The sequence below is a fragment of a genome, unplaced genomic scaffold (assembly GCF_019419815.1).
Source record: "Pyrus x bretschneideri cultivar Hongxiangsu unplaced genomic scaffold, Pyrus_bretschneideri_v1 Contig36, whole genome shotgun sequence".
Lineage (NCBI taxonomy): Eukaryota > Viridiplantae > Streptophyta > Magnoliopsida > Rosales > Rosaceae > Pyrus > Pyrus x bretschneideri.
The window spans coordinates 2,115,560-2,122,283 of record NW_025999679.1 but is presented as its reverse complement, the minus strand read 5'-3'; the positions used below and the strand labels follow the sequence as shown (position 1 = coordinate 2,122,283).

General features: G+C 39.9%; 1 pseudogene; it reads right to left on the bottom strand.

Annotated features, from left to right (window-relative positions):
• Positions 1-489: 489 nt before the first annotated feature.
• On the bottom strand, positions 490-3,419 carry LOC125480807 (annotated as a pseudogene).
• Positions 3,420-6,724: the final 3,305 nt, after the last annotated feature.

Sequence of the window (6,724 nt, the reverse complement as noted above, 5' to 3'; positions counted from 1 at the left end):
CAGCCCAAAAAGGGCGCTGATCTTGGGCTCCACGACAAAGGAAGTTTGGGCCCTCGGGCCAAATATATATATATATATATATATATATATATATATATATATATTAATTTGGAAACTTGACTATTAGCAAGACACCTCCTTCGTCAACTCCTTCGACCAGAGACTTGGGGGACTCCTACCTTATGCTACTACACCTTGGTACTCGGAAGTTTCGCGACTACTCGGTGACTTGGATTTTACAAGTCCCCAACTGAGCAGTTTTCCTCATTCCGGAAATTAAGGGAGCACTACTTCAACCTATAGGGTCCACTCACGAAGCTTCAACATGCAAACTTCGACAAAATAAAAAATTCAAAAAACTCAGTAAAGGATGCCTTAGTGTATTTAACACAACACGTTGAACGAAGTAAAGCTTATTTATTGATATCTTCGATAAATTACAAATACGGGCATACACATGAATCAAAACAAACAAACAGGAGAGCATCTTCACAAAGGTTGCTCAGGAGAAGTCTCAGCACTCTGCAAAGCCCCAGAAATAGGAGGCACCGGAGGGTAATTATCTGGAGCCTCAGTACTGGACAGAACCCTAGAAATAGGAGGCACCAGAAGTTGATCATTTAGAGCTTCAATATGTGGTACAGCCCCAGAGGATGAAGGCAATAAATGTCTTTCGAACAAACTCACAAACCCCTGATGATCATTTAAAATCTGACCCTCAGATTCCTGTAACTGGTCAAGCTTTCTCTTCATGGTTGTAGCATAGCTATGTGCGAGCCTGTGCAACTGTTTATTCTTGTGCTTAAGCCTTCTGATCTCCTGTTTGAGACTTATCACTTTAGTGATAGGAGCATATTCATGCGACTTAATTAGCTTGTTCTCATGCATTTATGTTGTGTTTACTTAGTTATTTTAGTGTTTAAGGCCACTTTTGTGTATTTTCAGATTATAAGGCCAAAGTGTGCAAGAAGATGCAAATTGGAGTCTTTTGGAGCGAAAGAGGAATGAACGAGTTGAAGACTTGAAGAAATGATGAATTCCTACTCCAACGATGAATTCCTACCAAAACGAGGATTCCTACTCAAACAAGGATTCCTACTTGAAGTAGAAAAGTTAACCCTAGGTTTCCCGTTTTGGTAACCTTTCCTAAACTTAAACGTCCGTATTTTCTAGCCACTTTGACGGCCTTGTATGCACTTTAGGACACAAAACAAAGGCCCTAGCTGACACTTTAAAGCCCAAGCCGTGCCTTTTGTCTTCTTTCCTTCACTTGCCGTGCAAGGGGGGGCATTTGTGTCCAATATCATTCACTTAAACCCTATTTCCCTCTCCTAACCTAACCCTAGCCGCACCTTGCAGCCATTCCCTTTAATTTCTGATTTAAATCCCTAATTCTAGCAGCCTTTAATTTAATTTTAGTCAATAAAAATAAGCTAGGGTTTGATTTTCTTAATCCTTAGGTTTTCCATCACCTAGCCGCACCCTAGGTTTGAACTTTGGATTGATTCATTCACAAAACCATCTCAGCCGCACCTTTTTCCTAACCCTAAGCTACAAGCCGTCACTTCCCCACTCATTCAGCCATTGACCATAATTCTCTCCCATAAGCCGTCACTCCCATTCCCCATCCATTCATTCATCAAACCATCTCAGCCATTCACCCTAATAACCCTAGTTCCATAAGCAGCCACACCATATTCATTCCCTTCTCATTCATTTTATTCAGCCACCTTCACACACAAAAAAAACCCCTAAGCCGTCACTCCCATTCTCTCCCATTCATCCATCAGCCGCACCTTTTCCCCCTCCATTCCAGCCATCTTCCACACCTTTCCCACCAGTGCCGTAGCCAACATAACCCTTCCTACCACCATCCACACATCCACATACCATCCACACTCCTTGCCGCACCATCATACCACCCTAAACCCATCTATAACCCAGAAAACCATCCAAAAACACCATAAAACCTCTTTGCCGCAACAAGGAGAAGAAGAAGGAGGAGCTTAGACGCGCAGAAATTCAAGTGGATTCGTTGGGCGTTCTAGGTGTAATCAATCCTTTGTTCGTTATGTTTAAATTCAATTTTATTTCTCTTTTTGTGAACATGAGAGGCTAAATCCCTAGTTAGCTAGGGGGTGATTCAAAACCATGTTTATGCTTGCAATATGAATTGATTACCTTTGGTTGGAATTTCATGAGTTGTGGATTCAATTCGTTTAACTGTTTGATTGATAACTTATTTATGTATGTTTATTGAGAGTGCACGCTTAATTTTCATGCATGAATATGACGCTAGAATATAAGTGAGTTTCACCTAATCGTTATGAACTTATATTCACAAGTAATGGAGGTTGCTTATAAACAATCGCGTTAAATGAATTCTTGGCACTAGTTTCATGCTTATCATAGTAACGAATGCCTCGTCAACACTTATAGTTTTCATGATGCTTAATGATCTTTGATTGTATCTTTATTGTGCTTTTCACGTAAAGGACTTTTGGAGAATGTTTTGAATTGCGTTGCGCTAACCCATCCAATTCATTAACTTAAGGAGAACTTGACGGTTAATTTAAGCGGACCTAATTAACCCGGGGTGTTGAGTTTCATAATTTATCGAAAGACCAACTGAAAATCATCTTGTCTGCAAGTGTAACATGTGTGGAGAAGAACCTTCTAGCTAGCATTCATCCATATTTTCATCACATTCACATTTACATTCTGCCTTAATTACAATCTGTGCATTTAGTTTAATTTCGTCAAAACCTCAATCCCCCTTTACTTTTGTGTCCAATTTAGTTAGAAAGTGTCTTAGTTTGTGTTTATAAGTGTTTTGATTCAATTTATTACACAAATTCGTCCAAATTCACCAAAGTGCTCAAAACTGCCCAGAAAGTGTTTTTAAGGCAGTTTTGAGTGTTTTGGGTGCTGTTTGAGTCTTTTGGTTTGTTTTAGTGTTTTTATCGTTTAGTTTTGCATTCTTTGAGTCTAGTTTAGTGTTTTAAACTTTATTTTACGTTTTTGAGTCAGTTTCCAAGTGATTTTGCAATCCCTCCTAATCCCCGGTTAAGAACGATCCCTACTTATACATATACTACAATTGTCACAAGAGGGTTTTAATTTGTGTGCTTATTTAGTTTGCATCATTTAGCCGCCAACGATTTAACTTGGTGAGTTTGAGCAAATAGGCGTTGGGCCATATTAAACATAGAACCCGCACACTGAACAGTGAGAGCCAGAAAATCCTTAACAACTAATTCATCAGACCGTTTGGAAAGTAGTCTTCTGTCTTTGGAAGTGAGAAGATTCTTGGCCACCGCCGCAGCAGTCATATCATTCTTCATCACAGAGTCCCCAATAATAAGGGTACTAGTATGAGATAAGAAGGATGGGCGCCATATGTTATCCTGAGGAGACATGGCTACCTCTTCCACAACATTCAAGTCCAAACGACAGTTGGACGGGCCAGATATTCTCAGAAAAGATGAAGAAAAAATGAGGTACAATAAGTCTTAAAAGTATGAAAATAAGGGAAGAATTGCTACAAGCAGTAACTCTCTAAACGTACTTCTTGAACACAATTGGTGCCCCTATAAAAGAAAGGACAACAGGGCCGTTTTTTCAAAAATCGAAAAGGCACCACTCTCCGAATTTCAAGAAGCAGATTTCCCTGAGTAAGATTTATTAGCAATCTTCACACGTGACATCAGTTGCTCGGATACCAAGGATAACTTTGCCAAAGAACTCTGACAAAGTTAAGACGCGTAAATTTTGAAGGTCCAGCTACCCTACTATTACCCACAAGGGTAAAAGAACAGCAACACTGCTTGATAATTGGAAAATCCTTATGTGTGTCAACCTCTGTGCTCCATGACAAAGCAGACTTGCAAAAATGCCCAACCTTTCTTCACATCCGAGAAAGCACTCCTAACAAGATTTCTTGCTCAGTAATCAAATAGGCACCTATCTCCGAATCTCAAGAACCAGATCCCCAACAAGATTGCCTGCTCAGATATCAAAGAGGCACCGCTCCCCGAATTTTGAGAGCCAAATTTCCTTGGATAAAATTTGTCCACAATCCTCACACGCAACATCAGCTTTTTGGATACCACAAACCACTTTTTCAAAGTGCTCTGACAATGTTAAAACATGTGAATCTTGCAGCAGCCACTATGTTGCTCCAACCAAGAAGGGTAAAGGAATAAATTACTACTCACTGTTGGGACAATTCCTATATATGCCGACCTTTATCCTCCATAGCCAAGTAAACCTACCAAAAAATACTCAACCCTTCCTCATAACCAAACGGGCACTCCTAATTTAGCCTCTCAAAATACTCCCTTTTCTTCTCCCTCAATAATACCCCTGCCACCCATCCATATCAGAGCAAGAATATCTCATATCATCAGGGTTGAAAGAAAAAGTATCCTATATCATGCTTTTTCCCTGTCTTTTCCCTTGCCCTTGCTCTCACATGCAAGAAAAAGAGAAAGAATACAATCAGTTGGAACTTGAAATCAAACTTTCGATCTATAACTGATTGCCCGAAACCTTTGCTTGGTTGCTTACCTAGCATTGCTCTCGAGGACTCATCCTCAACTGTTGTCAAGGTCATGAATTCCTTCGGCAAATACCTCAGAACAGTTGGTACGATATTGGCTTTTTACACTGAAGCTGCCAAGCATGGATGAGTCGCTGATAAGTAGTGCTCTAAATGACCATTTAAATGCAAAGGTTGCGCACCATTTCTGCTATACAAAAGATTGAAGCAAAAGGTTCAACGATGGGCTAGAACAGATCACTACAGCACGATGCCCTTCCTGTAGAACCGTACAATCCAAACAGAGGAGTCTAAGTCAAATCCAAGCTCAGCATCGTTGCTCTAATTGAAGAGATTGAGAAGCCTCAATAGCATTTTGCTAGCACCATCGTTGAAGAACAAAGCTTCGCCATACCACATCCACTACTTTGTCAAATAACAAAAGTATCCCATATCATCAGGATTGAACATACACAAATTTGACGGACTTGTTTTGACCCTCAAATTCTAGAGTCGGCTCGCTTCTTTGGAGGAAACCAGAAAATCCTCCAGCCCAGTTCAAGAATACACCTGTGGAAAGTCAACAAGTACAACAAAGCACGTGCCAATTCATCCGTTGCTTCTCCAAAAATAAAAGTATCTTATATCATCTTTTCTCCTTGTCATTTTCTTTGTCCTTAGTGCTAAATGAGAGACAAGAAGAAGGAGAACAATTAGCCAGGACCCGAGATTAAACTTCTAATCTAAGGTTGATTTCTTGGAACTCTGATTGCTTACCTTGTCTGTCACCTCTTTTGGCAAATCTCCTCGCTCAGAGACTTGGGGAACTCCTACTATAGGGTTTGTATTACACTTGACCAAGCTCGAAACTACAAGTAAGCTTCAAATGAAAATGATACATTACCTTGTGAATCAACATCAGCTAAATATACCATTCCTGGATAGAAGAAAAGTATTTCCAGAGAAGAGGCCATATCTACCTATAGGGCAGATGTTATCACGCTTCAGTACTTAGAAGTTTTGCAATTACTCAATGGCTTGGATCTTGAAAGTCCCCAACAGAGGAGCTTCCCTCACTCGGGAACTTAGGGGAGCACATTTTGTACCATACTTGGCCAATGTCGAAACTACTGAGCACCGATCAACAGTATACCGTTAAGGATCTATAAGAGTTTCCCTCCAACCAGGAGGCCAATCACAACACAACAAGTGTCGATATCAGAGACCAATCACAGTGCAACACGTGTCGATATCAAAGGCCAATCACAGCACGACACGTGTCAATGTTAGAACAAAGCTAATGAGAACTCCTCTACTCCGTGGATGTAGCCAATCTGGGTGAACCATGTACATCTTGTGTTGTTTGCTTTCTTGTCTCTATCCATTTACATACTTATCCACCCTAATGACTAGAGCAATCTAGCAAAAGTCACAAACTTAGTCAACTGATTCCTTAGCAAAACCCAAAGTGTTTGGGCATTGTAGTTCCATCACCTCCAATGTGAAGCCCATTGGCTGCAAGTACGTTTTCGTAAGGAAACTTATGAGAAGAATGAAATAGAGGGATACAAGGCACGCCTCGTGGTGCATGTGTTTCATCAACACCATTGGATTGATTATGAGGAAACTTATTCCCCCGTAATGGATGTCATAACGTTATGGTGCCATATCATTTTGTATTTTCCGAAAAAAAAATAAAATTGAATATGCAACTTATGGACTTGATAATTGCTTATCTCTATTGGGTTCTTAATACAAAATCTACATGAAAGTTCCTGAATGACACACATTATTTGATTCAACTGGTTCTAGACCACAAAACACTCTATCTATTAGATTAAACCATTCACTCTGTAGATTGAAATATTCTGTGTAGCTATGGTATGATTGTTTGAGTACAATTTGATCGGTTAGGAATATGTTAATAATGAAATATGCCACCATATATTTATCAAGAAATCACATTCTGGATTTGCAATTGTTGTAGTTTATGTCCATAACATAACTCTCATTGGGACTCCTGAAGAGCTTGAGAAAACTGCCGTTCACATGAATCAAATTTGAGATGAACGACCTTGGGAAAACTCGATATTGTGTCAGCCTAGAGCTCAAGCAAGGTTCTAGCGGTATTTTGGTCCACCAATCGAACTACATTAGAAGGTGTTGCATCACTTTAATGAGGAT